Below are 23,685 nucleotides of genomic sequence, written 5' to 3'. Positions count from 1 at the left end.
TCAGTAGAGAATATGTAGCTTGTGAATGAACTGTCAACTCTTTTGATTGGGGGTGGTTCTTCCTTCTGTTACATTGCCTCTTCTGAGAGATACTGTTCCAAAAGTCCAAAACACCACGTGGCTGAACTGCAAATAAAATCAGCCTTACTTTTCCCCCGCTTTTTTTAAAGAGAGAAAATTTAATTTCGGATTAACTTTTTGTTTGATGATATCTCATTGGAAAGTAGGCTTGACGTGAAATTGGAAGTACTTCTCTGAGTCTTAGAGCAAAAAAAATTTTTGATACGGAATGAATTGCTGAGGGAACTGAAATGACTGCTTGGGATTCATTGTACTTAGTTGTGTGCCCTTTAGGACAACTGAGAGATAAAGGTGATTCACTTCTTACTGTTAAGTAATCTCTCCATCCTTTCCACCTTTGGGAGTCCAGTAGAATTTGATCCATTGTTTGAATTAATCTTGTTTTTAATCTTTACTGGAGATGGAAAAAGTTTGGCATAGTGAGAAAGAGGAGGAGAAAAATACGAAGTCATATTTAGCAAGAAGTTTAAGTCTTTCCAAAGTACTTCAAACCATTACTGGAAATACCAGCAGTAATTCTGAAGAGCCAAATTAACTTGATTGATATAACTTCTTACAATCTGTTTGAGGGAAACTCTGAAAAGGAATGAAGGAGACCGAGTTGCTGAAAGTGCGGAGTTGAGCACTGAGGATGGTGGGTTCCGTTCCTGCTTCTGCCATCGCAGGGCAGTGTGACCTCCTGCCTAAGCTGCCTCCCTGCCTGCACCTCCTGGGATACTGAGATTGCCTCCATTCTCTTAAGTGCTTTTTCATATGATTTGTAAGAATAATTGTATGGTCAGTTGTCGTTCTGATTGCTGATCAGGTGGTAGTTTGGCTCGTTCTGATACTCATTCTTGGAAAGTTGTAGGGATCTTGAGCACTTATTTGGAGCAATACTGGATTTTTACATTGCTGCAAAGGTTTTGAGACTGGGGCTATTTTTATCCTCTGAATATTTCTGACAGTATCAGTGTGTGCTTTTTCTATGGTCCCTGAAGTCTGCCTCAAGCTGACTATGAAGGACAGCATTGACCTCTCCAGAAAGAAACTGTTAAACTGAATTACAGGGTGGAAGACTCTGCTGTGGGGACTCAGCTGAGGACCCCCCTCGGTGTGATGCTTGTTGTTCCTGGAAATTTTATTTTGCGAGGTCTCTAATTATGAACTTAGCTTAGTCCACCAGTGTGTTTGTTTTCCAATTTTAGGTTTTTTGCTTGGGTTTTTAAGTCTTTAAGACTTCTATCTTGACACTAAACTTAAATGTTTTTGGGTTTTCTGGGGCTTTTTTGAAATCCTCTGTTTTCCTGTAATTTTTTTCATGGTGGGGTTGGGACTTTACAGTGTGATGAGATTTGTTATAATCTCAATGCCTGCCTTCCTGTAAGATTTGAGACTGGGGTACTTGGTAAATGTGAGGCTCTGACCTGTTGCTTTTCTCCCGTGGAAATGATACTTGGTTCTGTAGAAAGTTGTTATTGGGCAAGTAGAGGTGTGTTTGTGTGTATGTGCGTGTTGTTCGTTTATAACTTGCTGTCCTCTTGCATGTGCACATAGCCAGCTCTGTGCTGCTGAGTCTGGACAACAAATCTAGTCTCAAATTCAGTTTCATAAATAACTAATTCTTGCTACCCTTCCCATTCCCCTTCAAAGCATGTGGTGATCTCATGCCTTTGACAGGAGTGGTTTTCCTGGCTGATAAGGGGATGGTCATGGTGTTTTCTCCCTTGGCTCTTCTGAGGGCTGTATATTATCTCTCTCTGTGCTGATAAAGTGTGGGGAGGGGGTTGAGTAGTCTGTGTGTGCTGAGCGGTGCCATCTTGCTCAGTCTCTCTCCAGTTTGTCACCTGTGAAGTTGAGATCACAGAGCTTATCCTGCTTGGGAAAGGATGGTGGGTTTGAGCTGTAGATATAGGGGTTTGTCCCATCTGGGGGACAAACAGTTCCCAGCTAGTTCCCCTGTATCCCCTGCAGGGGAACTGCAGACCCCTCTGGGTTGTTACTTCTCTTCTATCTCTGCAAGTATCTGGTCATCTTTGTGATGACATAAATATGGGGAATGTTAATGTATCTGAGAGGACTCTAGGAGACAGGCACTGTGAGCTTTCAGCTGGCAAGCGCTTGAGAAATCTGTGTAATTCACCTTTCTGCTTTTGAGTCACTCCTTAAGGAGGGAGGAATCTGTTTATTTTCTTGTTGTGCTTGGAAGATGGGCTCACTCACACCAAAAGACCCTGTAATGCTTGCTGTAGAGCGGGATTATTGCACAAAAGCATCTTGCTGTGCAGTGCTGTGGCTGTGCTCAGTGTTGTATGATAACACATGTTTCTCAGCTGTTGTTGATTCCTCAGTGGCACAGACTTCAAAGGAATGCACTGAAAGAGAGCTGCAGCCAGGGAAAAATGGGGTTTGTTCCAGTGGCCTGTACCATCCATCTGTTTAAATACTCTGCTGAACTGTTCCAGAGTGGTCAGGCATCCAGTTAGGACTGATGAGCAATTACAGCTGGGAGTAGAGCCTGCTGCAAGAGACCACCCTAGGGGAGGCTTAAGTGCTACCTCCCTTCTGTGGGTCAGAGCCCCCCTGCCCTCCCAGCCAGCCAGGAGAGATAAGGCTCCTCATCTGGGGTATCTTTCAACATGACATTGTCTAATTCCTAATGCTGTTGAGGATTTATTTATTTTTTACTCTCCATGCTATCTTTAGCACAAGAAGGGAGGAATGGTAATGAGGACAGACGGTCATCCCTGTAGTCTCCTCTGTGTGGGTAGCAAGATAGATCAGTAATTTAAATGAGTAAATATTTATAAAAAGATTTTTTTTTTCCTATATGTATGGGATAGTTCACAGAGAGTGATCTGTTGATCACTTGTATCTCCAAAGGTGGGGATAAACATTACTGGATTCATTTCAGTTTCAACACATGAGCAGTAAAGTTACATTGCAGCCAATTACGTTGTGCTCTTTCAAATTAAGTTTGGGGAAACACTTCACAACTTCATCCGCAGTAACTAAAAAAACTCCAGTGTACTGCATTATAATACAGGAGGATGCTGCCAATTCCAAGTATTATAAGTTACGTTTTTGCTTAAATTCCAGTATTGGAGTCTGCTGTGTGAGACCTGTCTACATCGGTTGTTGCCAACTGAATCTTCATATCATCTGGATGAAGATGTGTGTTCTCTGTGGTTCCAGATAGTGGAACTCAGAGGAAATATTTGCAGAGAGGCTACAAGTAATCCATGGATAACTTGTGAAGATCCCTGAAGTTTTTCTGTCTGACATTAATTTTGAGGATTGGAATGAGCAAGTAGATAGAGCAATGTGTGTTTCAGCTAAGAGGGTTTAACCTTCTTTGTCAATGGAAAATGCTCATGCAGATGCAGTAAGAGAATATTTGAGCTTGGAAAAGTTGTGAGGCATTCCGGGATTTGTTTTTCACCTGCAAGCAAGCAGCACAGCTTTAAAGGTGAGCTTGAATGTTGTCCTCTGCTGTGGTATTGCTCCCTCCTTAGTAGTGTGATGTGACCTCTCTCTCTTTGAAAGGAGAGGGTTTTTTTTCCCCATGTTGGCAGTTTTGATGGTTTCATGGTATTTTGAGACGTCAGATTTTAATGCCTTACTACCCCTTTGAGCAGAAAGGGGAGGGAAACTTCTAGAAATGTGTAATGCAGCTTACTTCCAGCTTCTGCCCTTGCTCCAGGCTTGACATTGTAGTTTGAATTTATTTACTTGCTTTGAAAGCTGTGCTCGGTGTAACCTTGAGTTTTACCTCTCTTCCTGCAACAGTACCTGACATGTTTCCAGCCTGTACCTTGCTGTGCCTCCGCATGGTCCAGTTTTAAACTGGCCAGGGTCTTGGTGCTTTCTATGTATTGTGTTCTCCCCAGGAATCTTCAGAGCTGGAACTTCCTTTTGCTTCAAGTGAACTGGAAGTATTTTGCTAAAATAGTTTTGGACTCATGAAGTGTTTGTCAGTGTTTCCAAGCTGTTGTTCGAAAGGAGTTTGGAGTTTCCGGAAGAACCTTTAGAAACTTAAGGTTTTACTCTCAGTCAGCAGTTTTGTGAGCATGGATAAAGAGAGGCTGTAATTCCACTGGGCAGCCAGATGTTTTGTGTCTGTGCTGAACTGGGGAGACAGTGTGGCTTTAGGGGTTGAAGGGTGTGCTGTTCTTGTCACAGGGCTGTTTGGAGACCTTCAACATATCTGATCTGCTTTCTCTCCTCTCCCTTCCACTCCCTCCTGCCATGCCTGCACTGATGGTGATTACTTCCTTCAGAGTAAAATGGGATTATTGAGAGCAGTGTAATTTCTTGCTTTCTTAAAGGTAGGTATTTGCTTGTCAGTCTGTGTTTCTTAAATACTATGCTTGAAGCCATATAAAAGCTGCATGTATCTTGACAGTTAGTGAATTAATAGCAATTATCCAGTAGATTGATACTAACATTCTAGTGTGGCATTAAGTGAAATTTATAAAGAAATCAGTTTTTCCTTGCAAACAGAGAAGAAGAGAGCACTCATTGATGCAAATTCCCCAGGTCCATATTAAATTGCACCATTTTTAGGCACTTAAACACTTGTAAAATCTGTGTCTGTCCTTGTCTTTCTTTTCCCTCTTCTATGTGACATATGAGGGGAAGTTAAAAGGAACTCATCAGTGGCTGCACATGTCAGAGTCTTCCTGGAGAAGAAAGTAGGAAGATGCCACAGCTGATAATATTTTGAAGTTGATATTGGGAATCAAGAGAGCAAATTTTTAAATGTGCCATTGCAGCTGTGTAGCTAGCAATATTAACTAGCAGTTGTATCTGGAATAATAATTCCTATCTGGAGAGAAACATAGGGCAGTGGTTGAATGTCCTTGTCCTTGCCCACCAGGAAGTGATTGTGGTGGTTTTTCAGGTTTTTTTTGGTTGGCTTTTTTTTTTTTGTTGGTTTTTTTTTTTTTTTTTTTTTTTTTTTTTGAAGCAAGTTTGGCCTGAGCTTCATCCCTGCCTTTAAGTCAATCCAAGCATTTGCACTGTTTTCACAGGGGGCAAGGACAGAAACTTCAAATAAGCTGAGTTGGAGACTCTGTATTTTGAGTAGTGGAAGTGGCACAGAGGAGCATGGGACTAACAAGGAACAGTCACACTGAATACAATGCAGTGTTTTCATGCAGCTAATGGGATTGGAATTGGTAACCTGATACTCCAAAGAGATAACAAAGGCTATTTAGCATACAAGGGAACATAGTTTGTTTTTTTTTTTTCAAGGAGTTGGTAGAGCGTAGCAGAATCTTTTGTCAGAACTCATTCTAGTGAGCAAGTTCTGGCAGAAAATGACAAAATACATAAACACGTAAGAGTTTATGAAATACTCTGAATAGAAGTTGAATTTTCTTTTTTACTACCCGTGTTCTTTCACTGCAGTTCATGCATTTGCTTAGCAGTTTACCTGCTTCACTCCTGTCCTGTGAACTTAGTCTTTGTTTCAAACTGAAATATACCATATTTTAAAAGTCATTAGGCTTTTCTTCCAAGAATGGCAGGGGGAGCAAAACAAAATGAAATGTACAAAGTTGTTATAACAAATTGGGTACCCTGCTGTTCCCTTATTTCCCAGGAACAGACCAGAAAGCAACCAGCTTGATATAGCCCACAGCAGTGCTACTTGGGGTTAAGCTGTCCTGTGTGAGACCACAGAGAACTGTCTTTAGATGGCTTTTGATGTAGTGAGTATGGGCATCTGTGATGGTGATCAGCTGTTAGAAAACCCAGTCTGATCTCTTAACTCAAGAATTAAGATAATATTCTACTTTAGGCCTGCTGCTTGCCTCCCTTGTGGTTTTGATGAATCAAAGGAACTTGCAGTCCATGCGGGCAAGGCTGGAAGATAAGAGGCACATACCTTTAGGAGGTGGTGTGTGCTGCAGGAGGAGAGCTGGGTGTGAGTTTGCTGTTGGCAAGTTCTGTGTGGCATGGGTTGGTCACTTTTCTGAGGCAGAAATTAGGGGAAGAGGCTCACCTTCCTTAGGTAGGGTGCGAGAGAGCTGGGCTCCTGACAGCAGACAGAAATTACAATTTAAAATGTTCTCCAGGGGAGGGGGGGGTTTGGTTTTACTTAAACTCTTGGCAAGACAGAAGGGAGGCTGGGTCTGTTAGGAGTTGCTGGTCTCCTGTTTGTAACTCATTGCAAAGCCTTGATCAGCAACCTGGGCTGGTGGCAGGGCGTTGGAATGAGATGGTCTTCAGGCCCCTTCCAACCCAGAGCATTCTGTGATTCTGTGCTGGATTCCCAGTGTGCCTTTTGAAACTTGGGGCTTGTTCCCAACCCTTGCTGCTCTCCTGCTGCCATTCTTATAGCACTTCCCATTAGTGACTTGTTCCTGTGCTCCCTGTGTGTGCTTGATGGCGCTGCCATCCTTTTCTGCCCTGCCACCAGGCTTCCTAAACACTCCCTCATGACTTTATGGCTTTCCAAGTGCCCCTCTCAGTCGCAGCCCAGCTTTTGCTTTTGCATGGGAGGGGAAGACACCAGCACTTTCCCTTCAGATCTCCCAGCCACAGAGCATTCCTCCAATTCCTTTGCTGCTGAGCTATTTGGAGCAGAGCAGAGGGAACACTTACTTTGCTGTTTTGTTGTCCAGGAGTTGGGTTTAACTTGCACCTGTCCTGTTGTGATCCTGACATCCTGTCAGTGCTCATTTCCCCTGCTCCTTGAGAGACAGTGTTTTTGTTGCTGGCAGCTCTCTGCCTTAGCCTTCTAGGGAAGCCCAACCAGAAATATTCTAGAATTCTTCCACTCTCTCCCTCCTCTTGTCCTTCACTGACCTCTAACCACATTTTTGTCTTTCTTGACAAGATGCTTATTTTCATTTATCAGCTGCTTTTCCCTTCATTCTTCAGCTTTGATTATTTTTCCAGGAGCTGCTTAGAAACATTAACCATTACAGATGTGCAGAACAGTCAAATACAGTCACATTCCATAGTGGTTTGGTTTTTTATTGTACTCTAATACTAAAGTGCCTGTGGCAGGTAAATATTTTTTATGTACACTACTTGTCATGACAAAAATATCCATTCTCAGCACAGGGTAAGGAAGTGCAGTTGGCTGTATTTTCATATTAGTATATGCCAGTATTACCAGCTGCAAGAGCTCTTGTTTCCCTCCCGGAGCATAAACTAGTGTAGTAAATTCTGACCTTTTTTTTCAAGTCATTAACATCCTCTGAATTTGTATTTACACACTATAAGATAAAAATGTGACATAAATAGAAAAAAATGGCAAATACACTTTCTTGTCTTAGTCTTTTGGCTTCCTAAGTGCTTGACAAATGCTGTGCCATTTCTAAACAACATTATTTTGTTCTAAAAAGCTTAAATATTACCTCAACTTTTGTAAAAGTATGTTTGCTTTAACTGTGGATAGCAGATTTATTTAAATATATGCTGCAAGGCTATTTCTTTCCTATTTTACAGTGCCCTTCATGCTTGTCATTGTAAGTGTATATGCAAAAGCCTAAATAATTGGAAATCTATATGCTTCCTGAGCATGGTTTACTTTAATAGTCCACAATGATCTCTGGACAAACTATATTTTATTTCAAAAGATCTCCATTATCCTCAGCTTGACCAGTATGCATGAGAATAGGATTCAATGTATACACCATTTTAAAAAATACCCTTCTTTTTCTTGCTGACATGGACATAAAGCATGTGGTAGGGTGAAGACAGTTCTATAATGGAGTAGAAAATTAAACAAGAGGGAAGAAGAGGGTATGGCTTCAAGTTTATAGAGAGGAAGTTTAGATTGGATATTAGGAAGAAATTCTTTCCTGTGAGGGTGGTGAGGCACTGGAAGAGGTTGCCCAGAGAAGCTCTGGATGCCCCATCCCTGGAAGTGTTCAAGGATCTTAAAAAAAAAAATTAAATCCCATGTGGTGATGTCACAATGTGTAGCTGTAATGTTGAGCCTCTTCATGGCTGGGATTTCAAGTACAAGGCAGATGGGAATATCTGATGATTTTTAATATTGGCAGGGGGAGCCATCTGAGTTGCTTCATTCCGAGTTCAGACCTTAGTTTGAACCAGATTACAGGGTGACCTTCCTTTGGACATTCGACCACTACTTATCAGTGGCTTTTTTCCTGTAAAAATAAAAGTTAGGCTATGAGATGAATAATTGGACCTTAAATCAGGAGTTGGTAGGTGCATGTTCCATCCTCAGTGGGTGAGCCTGCTGGCATGCCCAGGATAATGTCCCTGTAATGAAGTCCAGCTCTGGAACAAGTTCTTGATAAAAGTTCTTGATAACAAGTTCTTGTGTAGCAACTTGACAGCCTCTGTTGCACCCTGAAAGGCTCCTCAGCCAGGCTGGAGTGTGGCAAAGGCACAGATGTAGAGTGATGATGGCCAAGCAGTGCCACCTGTGAGCCACTCTGTGAGTCACTGAGGCCATAAGTGCTGTGGCTGTCACATCACCGAGGGGAAATGCCTGGGAATGATGTTAAGCTGATTTACCTGGCACCCTGAGTGGGATAACAGGAGGCACGTAGCTGAGGCACAGCTGCTCTGCTAGCAAAAGCTCAAGCAAAAGGAAATGGTAAACTGGGGGGTTCTTTTGGAATAATGAACATTTTAAGGGACAAGTATCAAGGACAGGTTCATCTTTTTATGAGAAAAGCTGACTGGAAGAGTCAGATTTGTTACAAGGTAATTGGAGGCAGCCATGAATTGTTACTGTACCTTGTCAATTCTAGGAGCTGGGAAGGGTTTAAAGTGTAATCCAGCAGTTGTTACCCAGATACTGTGTGGCAAATAAAGCACTGGCTGTTCTTAAATCTTCTCTTGTAACTTCTACTTCAGTTTTCCTGCAGGATAGCAGCTCTAGTGCCAGTCCTGTGTGAGCATACAGAGCTTTCGGGGAGGGTTTGTGTGTACTTCTGATGGAAGTTCAAAATAATCCTGCTGTACAGACACTGTTTTCATTTTGCTCTGCGTTGTGTTCTTCTCCCTGTCTTCCTGACTCCTGAAATGTTTTAATAAAGTCAGTCCTGTGCTTGTTGAACTAGGAAAAGGGAAATAACTATAATGCTCCAACATGGGTCCATTCTACTACACCTGACATTCAAGTAAGGCATTAAAGCCAAGGCAAATCTTGAGTAGTTTGACTTTGTTCATTTTCATAGTCCAAAACATGTGTTTTTGTCATATGATTTCCTGCAGTGGATTTATTCTTGATGTTGAGAATTAATACAGCCCTTCAAAAGAGATCACAAAATAGAGCCAGTATTAGTTTAGAAGCTTTTACTGGTTTTTGTTCTTAATTAATACAGCAGCAAATTGGTGTGAGTATCCTTTGAGAAATTCTTTACCATCAGTTCTATTAAAAAGAATTCTAGGTTCTATTTTGCTGTGCTGAGCCCATCATCAGAGTGTCTGACTGGCTACCTTGTATTCTTAGGACTCTTGAGGTCAAATGGTGTCTGATCTGTTCTTCTGAACCCTGTGAATTTGTTGAGAGATGTTCTTTCTGTGCTTTGTTCACGTCACTTAATTTTATTAAAGCAAAGACCAAGCATTTCCTGAAATTTCTTACAATATTGTTTGCTCTCCTAGTACCTACTTGCTCATTGTCACCAATTTGACAATGTGTGAACCTGAGGCAGAGCTTGACTATGTGGGAATTGGTGATTTGTGCCTGCATTTGCCTCTTCTTAGAGAAATTTCAGATTTTTTTTTCCATTAACATTTACCAGACCTGGGTTTTATTTGAAAAGGAAGAGAAAAAAAGCTTGAAGTATGAATTTATGTAGGCCTGTAAAAATGTGTTGCTTTGTCAGGTTATATTAAAAATATACCATATATAGGATATAATCTGTTGTCTTCATGTAAGATGTTTTTACATTTATTTAATAAATGCCAAAGCTTATTTGAAGCATTGGAAATGTGTGTAGGGGATGAGGTAAAGAGTGATCGGGCACAAGTCTATTTGAGCCAACATCTCCAAACAAATCTTGTGACACAAGTCACTTAAGTGTTTGCTTTTATGTGTTTGCTTGTTTGGATTTCTCTCTGGGAACTGATTTGTTTGTGCTGTGTCTTGGATGGAGGGGACAGCAAAGCAGTTGTGATGGCTGGTATTAAAAACTAGTGTGCAAACTTACCTACTTAAGTTATTTCTACAAAATTCAAATTGATTTATTCCACCTTGTCCCAGGCTGGGAGAAAACCAGCTGCTTACTTGGAGTGTCAGCTCTTAGAACAATCAGTTGACTCCAGCTCTGCCTGCATTGATGCAGTAATTTGTGAGCACAACTCACTTAAAAATGTTTTCAGCATCACTAATAGGGGATACTTTTTGCACTGTATTACAAATTCTCAGAATGTGTTGGGAAACTGGAGTAATTCAGTGGCTCTGAACTTTAAGTGTAGAAGTATTTAAAGAAAGTGATCTAAGATTTGTCATTGGCTTGGGGCTGCTGGGAGGTCTCTGATCTATGTCATTATTAATGACCATATGTAAAGAAGACTTACATTTTCTAGGGAAGAACCTTCATCCTTTGAGTCAGTGTTCAGACCCAGCTGGTGAAGACAACCTGGTCTGAATGGAGCACTGGCCTTGCTTTGTGCAGGAGGCTGGGCTCCAGCAGCTCCTTCCAGCCTGAAGGGTTCTGGCTTTTGGTTTATTTTCTTTTTCTTTAAGAGGTGTTTGTACCACACAGCCACCGTCAGCTGTAATGGGATTGCCTTGCTGATACTGGCAGCAGTTAAACCAGAGGGGTAAATAAATCCTTGCTTGTAAGTAATTTTTTAAAAAACCTCTTTCTTTTTTTTGCTTATCTTTACAGCACTTCAGTTGGATAAATGCAGAACATGTAGGATTTTCTTTGCATCTTGTTTTCTGGCTGCTGCAGAATCTTTAGAGTAGGGCAAGTTGTTATGACCTTCCTCTAGGTCATAATAACTTGCCCTAGAGTAGAGTAAGTTCTCAGCTTTCCAGGAGCTGGGTTTTTCTATGGAATCTAATGATTCTGTACTTGAATGCAGCAGACAAACTGTGTTCTAGGGAAACTTGTCACAAAGGTATAATATATTGAAATTAGCAATGGATTATTGAGTTGGAAAAAAAGCTATAAACATAGCAAATATTAGAGGTGATAAAGAAGAGAAGGAAAAACTCTTTTATCCAAAGTACTTCTAACAGAATGCAGGGTATGCATTTATGTGGTAAGACTTGTAACAAGGAGTTAAAAATACAGGTTTTTCTATTGGAATGTTCATGCACATAGTTGAGTAAGGTGATATGGGAAAAATACATGCCTGGTAATGAATCCAGGATTTCAGAGCTGCTTGTTCACACACCAGTTTGCTTTGTGCAAGGGATAGTAGAGTGGGCATTCCTTTATGTGTCTGGACTTGTCACAGAGGAGCCTGTCACTCCCTGGGATTTAGAGAGTTATCCCACTCTGGACCCAAAAGGACCAATCAGGCTTTCAGCTGGAAGCTTTGAAGTGGAAGCAGAAGAAGAGATTTTTAATGAAGTTGAAGGGGAATAAGTGATTAATATCATGTTCTTCCCTAGGTGCTACATCACTGGAATTTTTTTCTTGAAATTAAGTCCTTGATCAAACCATTCTGCTGTCTCTTTATTTGTTGAGTGTAAAGGTTCCCCTTTGGTTCAAGTACTGTCGTATAATTTTTATGTAGTTGATGTTGAGTAGGTGGCTTGATGTACCTTTTTCATGGAAATCTGATTTTCCTCCTTTCAGTTAATTGATTTTTTTTTTTCTTTTCTGGTAAAGCTATGCTTGAACATACTTTGAAAAAGGGACAAATTAATTAATTCTTCTTTATTTTTTCCTTCTAGGTGAAGTAATCTTGATAAAGGCAATGATAGATGGAATAGAGTTAAATCAAACTTTGCAGGTTAAGGACACAAAGGAGACTCACTGAGTGGTCATCTGTGCAAAATCAGTCAACAACTGCAGCATCAGTTCTTAGAAATTTTGGCAAATACCTGAATGTCACAGCATGTGTTTAGTTATTTATGTAAAGGCACCTGAATTGCAAAATCTTGAGTTTCTTAATTGAAAACCCAGTAAATTGAAAGTTCATTTACTAGAACTTTCACCATTAATCAGGGGAGGTTAAAAGGGAAATGTCAGGAGAGTGGTGTGTGAATTTTTTTGATCATGTGCATCAATAGTTAGCTACCCTAATGATAACTTTGGTTTTCTAAATCAAGATTAGATAGAAATTTGGAGTCACTGTGGTATCTCAGGTGGTTTCCTGAGAATTATTCTGGTATCTCCTCCTTCCTGGTTCTGGTAAAATAAAAGACTTGATTTAACTGCTGGCTTGTGTTGAAAGCTTACGGTTTAGCTCCTTAGTTTATTTACTAAAAAGTGATGATCTGCTGGAATTTGAGCATGGGGCTCTGAATATGCACATATTGCACTGATTCTGCAGCCAGTGGCCCTGTGCCAGCTGGGGTGGGCAGAGCTGGAACTGAGCCACTGCTAAACACCTCTGCAGTCACAATCATCTGTGCTATGAGAAGCTGCTGTGCAGTGAGCACAGGGGGTTGTCTGCACAAGTAACACATAACTTGGATTGGATTTTAAATTTTTTTTTTTTAGAAGATAGATGGGAATAGGAGGGTTAATTGAAGTAGAGGCTGGGTCTCTTGGGATGTGGAGCTGCAATACTTTGAGCTGAAATAAACCCTGTAGTGTTTGCGTGCTGCCAGCCTTACACCAAGGTGCAGGCTCATGGCCAGAGCTGTTGTAAAAGCAGTTGTAGCAGCTCTTGTAAGCAGGTCCTGGAGGTCACTGAAGTGGCAGTCTGGGACCTGTAAGCCCTAATTACTGACCATGTGTGGGAGTAGGACCTGCTGGATCATGGAGAACCTCCTGCAGTGGATCAGCTGCAAACCATGGTATTGATGATACTGTGTGGAAGTGCACTGGTATTACTGGAAGCTTTTTTTTATATATAGATGGTGTTTGAAGATCTGGGAACTCTGAACTTGTCATGTGTTTCTTTAGCATGCTTTAGCCAACTTTCAGCTATTTGTTTTGGTAGCCTGCTGAAATAAATGGCTTTTTGATGATGTGATTCTCTTAAAGGGATCAGTTGATTTAAGTGTTTGTTAAAAGTTCACTGGTCAAGCAACACTTAGAAATCTGGTCTTCTTTTGATGGGACTTTAAATAGCAGAGCAACTGTGTACTTGCATCTATCTTATTGAAAGGGGAAAAAGAAGCTTCCATATTTTCCCAGCAATACTTGAAAAATACCTATTGTTGCCTAAGGAGCTTTTTCTAACTGTATATTTTCATGTGAGAATTTTGCATTTCCTTTGCAGTGACAATTTACAGTGGAACAGCATTTTATTTTTTTAAACAGTTTATTTTTGGCAGTCTTCTCAAAGAACCCAGATTAAGATCTTTGACCTACAGCTGTTGTAAATGCAAGTCTCTTTGTTCTAAAGCCTTGCAGAGTTGTTCCCTTTTTGTGTTAATTGATTAAAATGTGTGCTGGGTTGGCCCTAGTTCCTCTTGGTAATTAGGTAAAATGAAGCCCCAGAATAGATAGAAAAATCAACACTACAGCTTCCTTTTGGGGAAAGTTGATCATTATTTTGATGGGCTCTTTTTGCCTGCTGTGGCCAGATTATATATGTATATGTATATATATGTGTGTGTATATATATATGTATATGTATATATATATGTATATGTATATATATATATATGTACTTGTGTGTTTTAGCCCCGAGACCCCTTAGACTGATACTGCACCAGGTTTCTCTCAATGTTACAGAACAGATGGTTAATTCAAAACCAAGAGTATTAAAGCTGAGTAGCTAAATCTGATCTCTTAAAAACGAGGTTGCCAAAACAAGCTGCTGTATTTGATGTAGCTGCTGAATTGGTCTTTTATTTGCTACAAAGGCAAACTGAGTCAAATGCCTAAATGCAAAGAAGTTGGTCATTTCCAAATTTTTTCAGCTTTCAGTTTCTCTCTAAGCCTGTAACTTGAAGTAGGAAGTTGCTTATGTATTATAGGGGTTCTGGAGGAGAAAAAGGCTCGTTTCAAATCCATTGTTTTTTCTGGGCTTATCACCGTGGTCCTAGGTTTTTGAAGTAACAAAGACAAATTGCAGCAGTAGAATGAGGCTGATGCCTGTTTTTCACATGCTGTGATTTGCTTTTTTCTCCTATTTAGGTGGTCAGTGAAATGAGAAGAAAAGGGCAAATTGTTAGAAAAAAGAATTTGCCTGTAAACACAGTAATCCTTTCTCTAGTTGTCAGCAAAGAGGATAGATAATTTGAGACAGGTGTTGTGATAGAAGAAACCTTTAGATGTTGAATCCAACCTGCACACCACAGATCCTCGTTATCTCTGGACAGGCCTAATAAATATGTACTGATACAAAAGGGATTAAGGCATTTATTTTCTGCATTTACCCTGTTGGGATTATTTCCTAGGGATGCCATTTCACACTAACATACTTAGCTATTTTCAAATGAAACATGAGCAGGCTGATGCTCTTTATCTCAGTTCTTGTGGGTTTAAATACTTACAATTCTTATGTGAGCTGCTGAAAGTCATAGTCACTTTTCAGGAATTTCTGACCTTACAATCCATTTTCCTGTGGTAGATTCATTTTAAAAAGAATGCTATATGTGACTTTTGGGGGGTTATTTTTCACTTATATGATGCTGTAAGATGAGCTCTTACATTTTTAGGACTAGTTTATCTTGAGTGATAAGGCATGACATCAAGGTAGTGTGATCATTATGTAAAAGTTGGAGACAGCAGCCAAGTTACTTGTGTATGCTTCTGCCTTAATAAATGTCCCAAAGTAAAAAAAAAAGATAAAAAAAAATCAGGCTTCCCAATCCCCAATCTTTATTTGATTTTGCTGCTTCCTTTGATGTTTAACTCTAGGAAAGGTGTCAGGCAAATGGGTACAAACAAAATCCTTCCTTCTCTTTGATTTACACCACAAGTTTTGTGCGTAAAATTGCACTTGCTGTATAAGCATCTGAAATCTTGTATTTTTTTGGGGTAGGCCACTATTTGCCATAGAGAGGATATTGCTTTAATTGCATATTTAAATGCTCGGGAAAATCTTAATTTCCATAGGACTTCTGGGCTTTTATTAAAATAATGAGTTTATTTAGGTCCTTTTAAAATTCTGCTTCTTCTCATTGGCCTGGACCCTTTTATTTCAGGGATTTTGCCCTTTCTGTTGATGGCATCAGCCACATCCTCAGGCTTCTGGAGGTGATGGTCTTAGGAGGAGGAGTTAATTTGAAATCTGTTTGCTGATCTGTGGGTTTGGGCATGGGATAGGTGTTCACATCTCAACTTGAAATGTCCTCTTCCAGCAGAAGTGGTGCAGGAAGCAGAGAAGCCTTGGCAAAGCTTGGAGAAAGCACCACATTAGGGAAGAAGTTGGCAGAGGCACTGAAGTGTCTGAGAGCAGATGGAGTGTTGTCATCAGCTGCAAAATCAATGTAAATACTTCCAGAAAATTGCTCTTCCTCTGCTCTTGCCAAACAGAAGGAACAGGAGCCATAAAAACCATTGGCAAATTGTTTTAGCTGCCAGTGAGCATGCTTTTCTCCCTTGCAGCCCTAGGCAGCCACTGCTGCAGGAGTGTTGCATTAGTGGTGATGAAATATCTTTTTTTTTTTTTTTTTTTTTTTTTTTGTTCTTGCCTGAAGATTTACAGTTGGAAAATCCCACAGTTCTGTGCAGTTCTGTTGGGTCACATCAAGACTAAAAATGAGAATTTTGTTACTGATTATGCTGTATGGCACAACTTCCCTGCTCTGGGTGGTTCAGCAAGGGGCTGTAAAGCAGCTCTTTCATGCGTATTAGCATCACATAAGTGGGAGCCCAGTCCTCCCAGATGGACAGTTTTGGGATACTGTTGTGTTTATAAATGTGTCTGGCTGGCTGCTGCTGAATTGATGGCTCTGGTGCCTGGTTTAGAAGGGGCTGGCAACCTCTAAATGAAAATGGGGAGCCACAAGGCAGGGTGAGTTACTGGATCACAAATGTGTGTGGCATTTGTGCCTCTCTCGACCCCTTATTACCCAGGAAAATTAATGCTGGAATAGAGCGTGGAAGATGGAGAGCATTGGGTTTTAAGTTCTGAAATCCCTGTTTGTACTGATCCAAATTCCATTTCCATGGAAACTGGAAGTTTAGTACTCTCACTTGTCAACTTCAGCTTCTGGCTGGCTTTGGGAGACTAAAATTGTTCACTTACACTAAACCTTCCAGAACTGAGAATCATATCAGGATATTAGCACCACGTATTTTGTGCAGACTGAGAAACTATCACTGTAATTACTTCATGCAATTATTTTCTGAGAGATGCTTAACTTAAGCTGCTTACAGATAAGAAATCTGAATGTTCAGAGCCTGTGCCATGTTATCTAATAGTGGAATTGTCACGTGCATAATGTCTAAGATCATAGTTTCTAGTGGGGATGGTTTCTTCATTGCTGGTGTGGTTTTGCAGGTGCTGAAGCGAGCCCATTTTATTTAATTAGCTGACTGCAGTAGTGCAGGTGTCCTCCCTTGCCATGCACACACCATCTGCAGCAACAAATTTACACCCTTAAAGACATCATCAATCCACACATCCCTGGGGCTCATCATGAAGAGTTTCTGAGTTCTGGTGCTGCCCTTGCCAGCAGAACAGAGCTGCCAGGCCAGATCTGCCTGGAGTGTGTGCTGTCAAAAGGGCTGTGCCAGGCCTGGGAGGGAAGCAGTGCAAGGCTGACCTTTCTGGGAGAAGCCCTGAAGGAGCTGATGGCTCTTCCTGCCTCTGAGTGGAATGGAATTGGTGAGATTATGGAGACTCTAAAGAATGTTGCACTGTGATGTGGAGCTGGGAGCAGAAACCTGCAGTGCTTTGGTCAGTAAGTGTGAGAAGGTAACTTTTCTGCTCTTGGAGCTTAACTGGTGAAGTGAAACACTTGCTAATGATTTAGACATACTTTTATCAGTGTTCTGCTTTCATTTAGAGCTGCTTTGGGAGCATTATAATCACTGCAACTGCTGTTTGAAAGCAAGTATTCTTTATGGATTAGCATTTCTGTGTTTCTGTAACTTTAATGTGCAAGAACATGCCACAGTAACAGTATATTGAGTGTGAGGGGAAGCAGTGCTATGTTAGAGACTTGTAACCTGAATTTTTTTCTCTTTTTTCTTGGTGTAGGATAGTAGTGTAAAAGTAGTTTAGTAGTGCCTTTGTGGGCTATTAATTCTGTATGTTTGGGTGCCAATCCTGCATGTAGCTTCACCAGAAACACTGATGCCAGCTTTCAACAGGTGCATTAAACTTCAAATTCTCTTCTCTGAGTCTTTAAATATTCAGCTATCAGTCAGAGCAGGTGACCTTCCCCATAGGTGCTGTATTCTGTGAGCACAACTGGCTGTCCTGGATGTGTTGGAACAAAAACATTGAAGGAGAGAGCTCCTCTCACTTCTTTTGTGCAGTAGTAAGGCAGTTTGAAAGATAATATCTTTTTGGTAGGTAAATAGGGCCACTTTTAAAACAAACTTTAAAAAAACCCAAACCCTAAGCTTTCAGCTTTTTAAATAAGTTACAGAAAGATGTCATTTTGATTTTGAAAAATGAGTAAGGTGGTTCTGAAGCAGGGCCTGAGATCTTGGAAGAGATGTCTTCCAAATACTTAGGGAAGAAACTGTTTACAGTTGAGAACTTAGATGTAATTTTGTGCATTTTAAGGTTTCTTTTATCTGTCAGAAGTATTAAAAGAGAGGATAATTTGATTTGCACATACTCTGTCATGAGCTGGAATTTGCTGGAGATCCATCTTCCTACCTGGATTTCTTTAATTCCAGGTGCTTTTTTAGGTGCAGTATGACCCCCCCTTGTTTAAGGGGAGGAACACATAGCATCACTGCTCTGATGGCCTTGTCTGTCTTCAGGTAGAAGGTTCCAGGTTCTTTCTAAAATGTGGGCAACTCTTCCCTGCTGTGATGGCTGGAATTTGATTGGAATTGGTCAGTATAAACCAGGATCTGGGAGAAAGAGACTTGGATTTTTTCCTTGCAGCAGATACAGGGTTATGAGAGAAACAGCCAGAAATTAGCATAATCACGTAATTCTGATGCTACCTGTAAAGCCAAGAAATCTTATTTGTTTGTATTAGAAAATTTGCCTTATGTTTGAAAGGTGTTGCCATAATGATAATTTGGCAAAGGCTTCTGTTCTCTGTTCCAGCAATCAGTAAGTCTAAAAGCTAAAGACAAGTTCTAAAAAGGTACATGTGCAAGGTAATAAACCTTTACTTAGGGAGAACATTCCCAAACTACCTGCAGCTAAATGCAGGAGCACAGAGTAATCCAATGGAGCTTCTAATCTTCTTTGAAATGTTACTTGAGGAGGTGCTTTAACATGCAAAAATTCTTTTGCTGTGCTGGTGTTTCTGATCTTGTATATGAATTTAAATAGAGAAATATGAAAATCTGAATGAAGCTTCAGCACAGCTTCTCTTCCTGTGTCATGGGTGTTATTTAAAGGATCAACACAGGATATCTGTATGCCCAGCTGGGCAATTATTCAGCTGCTTGTTTTGTGCCTGGTGCTCAGTTGTCCTAGGATTACTTGACTTCTCACCACTTATATAGGTCACAGATTTAAAGAAAAAAATTAAAAATCAGTAATAATGGAAAAGATGAGTATTAGTGCATGAAAGCCTTGTGTAAGGAATTGTGTCATTACTGACTAGCTCAAAATCCTGTGAGATTTCATTCTTTTCACAAATGGGAGTTACCTTATCTTGTTCTCATTTAAAATGGTTTTCTGTCCATGCTATTTAAGGCAATTAGAGCATAACAGGTTATGTTTACTAGGGACTTTGTTACTTAGGCTCTGTTCAGTGTAAGAAGAAAGCCAAGATGCAGGTAAATGACTTTAGAAATACAGAAAGGCTGAACTCTTGTCCACCTTCATGTAATTTGTGTGAATAATAGACATAAAAATAATCACATATAAACAAATAACCAAGTCTGTTTTCTGGTGGCGGTAGTCCATTGCTGATGGCTGCAAGAAGCTCCTTGTCCCACCCAGAATCTTAGAGCTGAGATTCTCATTCACGTCATTCTTGGACGCCGTTTGCTCACCAATAGTCACTCTCCTTGCATTATACTCCTTATTTTTAGAAGGCTCAAGGAGTTATGTTGCAATTGAATTACTGTAAAGAATGTTCTGATCCATTATCTAGCACACACTCAGTCCTGGTTGAGTGGCTTTTAATGGCATTAAAAAATAACCTCATTAGTACTCAGAATATACGTGTTTTCTCCAGAATCATTGTTTTAGGATGGAAAAAGACCAGCAGCATGTCATAGTCTTGTGTTGTAACACAGCTGAATGAAAAGGGAAGCACTCAGGATGCTCTGGGTCACAGATACTTGGCCATTCTATCCATAAAACAGGTATGGGCTTGTACTTGAGTGTAAGTACTGATTTTACTTTGTGTAAGGGTTTCATGTACTGTGCTGTGAGCAGCAGACAAATCCACCTCTCTTATTCCTCTCAAACCCACAGGGATGTTGGTGGGGGCAGATCTGCAGTTGGATTTGCTTCCAGAAGAAGATGGTGACTTCTTGACTCTTGACTTGGAGGAGATGAGGAGCTCCCCTTGCTGATGACAGCAACACCTTGGGTTAAAAAACTGGTTTTGCCTTGTGACTCTAAATCTTACCTTTCTAGGGCTTATGTAGACCATAAATCATGCTATAAAATTAGCTTTTGGCCTTTCAACTAATATGCATAAGAGTCAATTCTGAAGTCCTTAGAATAGTAATTATGCTTGGTTTATGGGCATATGTCTTAAACTGATGGTTTTCCCTTCACCCCTTTATGACAGTGTACATTGTGCATAGTTCCAGGTTGATTTTAGGCAGTCTGTATTTAATAATGTGGCTGGCTGAACAGAATCAGCCTCTATGCTCCAAATGATAATTCCTTTCAGAGTCTAAACAGCTATTTGAGATATTGTGTCCTGCTTTGATTTTAATGTGAAACATTCTTAGAGCCTAACACTGGTGTCAAGCCATTGCTTAGTCTGTTGTTTTCCTTCATATGGTGTGTAAAAATGGGATTTTCCCCTTCTGTAAGTGCATTGTAACTTGCCTTTTGGGGTGCTTGGTATCTGCTTTCACATGGTAGAGCAGTGCTGGTTCTGTACTTGGATATGGATCTGTTGTAGCACTGAGCTGGATTGCATGTGGGTTATTTCTTTCTGCTGCAAATAGAGATGAAAGATTTGATCTTCTCCTTCCTGCAGCAATAACAGCTAAAATAGTCTGAATGATGGTGAACAGATTTTAGGAAAAAATTGTTCCCTGTGAGGGGGCTGAGGCCCTGGCACAGGCTGCCCAGAGAAGCTGTGGCTGCCCCATCCCTGGCAGTGTCCAAGGCCAGGCTGGACAGGGCTTGGAGCAACCTGGGGTAGTGGAATGGGTTGGAACAAGATGATTTTTGGGGTCCTTTCCAAGCCAAACCACTGTAATTACTTGATGCAGTGTATCAAGGCACTCCACTCATGTTTTTCAGGTTTTCAGGTTGGTTTTGGGTGAGGCTTTTTGTAGCTGTGCATTATTGCTGTGACTTCAGAGCACCACCTTTTCTGCTTTTTACTTATGAGGAACTTTCTGAACTCTCCATTTAGTCTAATTTTTGCTTCTTTTTGGATTAAAAAATGCACAAGACGTTACTTACCAAATACACAGCTTTGTTTTGATGAATGAACTTCCAGTTCAAGATGGTGCAATGAAAGCCATTATTTGTGTGGGGAAATCATGGTCTGGGTGTGTTTTACCCTTCAGGTTTCCCTGTGGGGCTTCCAGCTACATCTCAGACTTCATCTATGGCAAAGCTACTGCTGTGGGCAAGGGCTTTTCTAGGACATAGGGTGCTACAATGTTAAATATTATATTTTTGTGTCAGCTATGCAGTACTATCCAATGTATGAGGCACTCTTACAGACAAGTGACAGGAGTCTTGCCTGTACTGCATTAGTCAAGTAATGTAAGCCAATTTCACCTCATGTTGGGTAGGAAACAAGCTTGAAATGAAATAACTTTTTAGTTGGATTGCTACCAGCTTGCTACACTGGCAGAAATGTAATTATTTGTCTTTTAATGGCAAACTGTCAAGAAAATGCTGATTCTGATTTTAATGTGTTTCCAAAACTTATTTATTAAGAATTGCATAACAGCATTCTGGGATGTTAACATTGCAGCTTTGGTGGCTTTGGAGGTTTCACTCTAAAAATGGATTTTAAATTTTTTTTTTTTAAATTGTGTTTCCAAGAATGAAACACAAAGAATATGGGGTTTGTGTTATATGGTGTTTTTTTTTAAGTGGCTATGATAGCTTGGTGAAATGTCTTACCTGTATGCACTCTTTTATTATAATGATTTCTTTTGGAGGTGGTTGGACTCGTGTTTTTTGTCCTATCTTATATCCATCTTAAAAATATTTTGTATAGCAAAGAAATAATTTCGTGGTGATGCCAGGTCACTTTTAGTAAAATGTAGTAATTATTCTCATATTGGGTATTATGTCCTATGCAAAGTATGTGCTTTTCTACATCAAATGAATCTCAAGGGCAAGAAGGACAAAAAATGAGTGGGATAAATAGTAGAGGAATATGATTTCTATTTTCCAATAATAATAAAAAAAGTCTTTTCTGAAATGTAACTGAGAAAAATGAACAAGATTGTCTGGTTGTATTAATGTTGGTGGAGTTTGATAATTTTGTTCCTCAGCTACACATCAAATATAGATAACTCTTGTTACTCCTAATCCTCATCACTGTTGGACATGGCTTTAAAAAATTTAGCTTCCTCCTCTGAAGATCTGTGCTAATTAAACTTTCATTCATCTTCTGAAATAAAAAAAGTAGTGTTTCACTCTGCTCTTGCCTTCTGCAGAGAAGGTACCACAAGCATTGGTGCACCCAGTGCTGGGCAATGTGGCACACCTGGGCTGTTTTGCTGAACATATGGATTTCCAAAGCCTCTCTGCATCACTTGCAAAGTTGTTCCAGGTGTTATAAGGCTTTTTTGTCCAGCTGAACTCCTGCTCTGGCCATTAGAGGCTCTCCCATTTTCCTGGTGAATGAATGCCTGAAGGAACAGAGTTTTTACCACCAGCACAGTGGAGTGTGGAGATCTTAATTCCTTAAGCAGCACGTTCTCCTCATGCTGTGTCAAATCTTCTTAAGGTTTGGTTCATGGTGTGGCTGTTTTGGATTTGTTTTTTGTGTGTGTGTGTCAGCTATTAGATTTTTCTATCAGCTCTAGCAGGCTGTTACTTGTGGTCAGGGAAGGTTTGCTCCTGAAAATGCTGATAGGAGGCTGAGATAAGCAGTGAGTGAGTCCCATTTGATTCCTGTGTCGCACAGTGGTGGAAGTCTTACATCGTTTTTTTTCATGTTGGTTTTTCCCCTTGTGTCTGGGTGCCTCCCATGGATGTTGGAAAAATCTAAAACCTGATGGAATGCATTGCCAGCCACATTGTTGTAGTCCTTTTGCCAGAATTACTAACTTTCCTCTGATATTCATGTACATACAGAATTATTTTAAAACTGCTTACCTGGCCTCTACATCTCTTCTTTTCCTGGGTGCCTCACAGACCCGGACTAACCCAAAGAACAAGGAGCTACAGTGTTCCTGAAGGAAATTTGGCAAAGGAAAGTAGTATTAACCTAAAACCGGTAGATTTTGGGAGCAAAAGAGATCTTTTTGGTGACAAGTTAAAAGTGCCTCTGTCTGGCACTGTCACCCCATTGCTCTGTGTTTTCTTTAGCACAGAGCATCCACGCGGCAAGTCAAGGTTAGGCCCTCATAACCAATTTGTAGAATGTTGTTTTGTTTATAGGACTCCAGAAGTTACCTAAGCAGAAGTTTCAGTTGGAAACTCTCATATTAGAAATATGGAAGAGAAGTCTCAACACAGGGAGTTGGTGCTGTGACAGAGAACCAGTCTACAGTATAGAATGATTTAGCTGTAATCCATCAGGAGAGAAATGAATTATTTTTTGAGCTTCTGTCAGCAAACAGGATTCTCAATCGCTGCAGCTGAATTTAATATTGTGAGCAACTGGTGTATTATGTTATAAAGAGTGCTGTAGGCTGATGCTTTTTATGAAGCTGAATAAAATGTTCATTGCTATAGATGCGTCTCTTCCAGCTGAAGAGATTGCCTGAACTCAGTTGTCGTCCAGTGATTATAAACAGCAGTGTCTAGTAAAAATGTTTGAATGTGGCTTTTAACTCAAAAAGTTAAGATGTTGGTAATATACTGAGAAGTGGGCAATTTTCTCACTACAAGTGGGATTTGCACTTAGTGTTTGGCTAATCTTAGAAACTATGTAAATGTCCTTTAAAGCTTTTGATGGCTTTAATGCATAACTATGCTAAGTCAACTGAGTTGGTGTGTTCTTAACATAATACTTGAGGATTATTATTAATAACTGAGTGTTCTTTGTGTTTTTTTTCACAAAGCATTAACTTAAAGAGTAAGCTGTGCAGATTGCACTTGATGGTGCAACAAGAAAGCACACAACAGAAG

General features: G+C 40.3%; 1 protein-coding gene across 3 annotated transcripts in view; it reads left to right on the top strand.

Moving 5' to 3' along the window:
* Positions 1–23,685, top strand: part of RASSF8 (Ras association domain family member 8) — a 73,351-nt gene that overhangs the window by 1,541 nt on the left and 48,125 nt on the right. The gene's annotated exons all lie outside the window — the stretch shown is intronic.

The sequence above is a fragment of the Serinus canaria genome, chromosome 1A (assembly GCF_022539315.1).
Source record: "Serinus canaria isolate serCan28SL12 chromosome 1A, serCan2020, whole genome shotgun sequence".
NCBI classification, from domain to species: domain Eukaryota; kingdom Metazoa; phylum Chordata; class Aves; order Passeriformes; family Fringillidae; genus Serinus; species Serinus canaria.
Note: the sequence above shows the minus strand (reverse complement) of the source record. Positions and strands in the feature narration are given on the sequence as shown.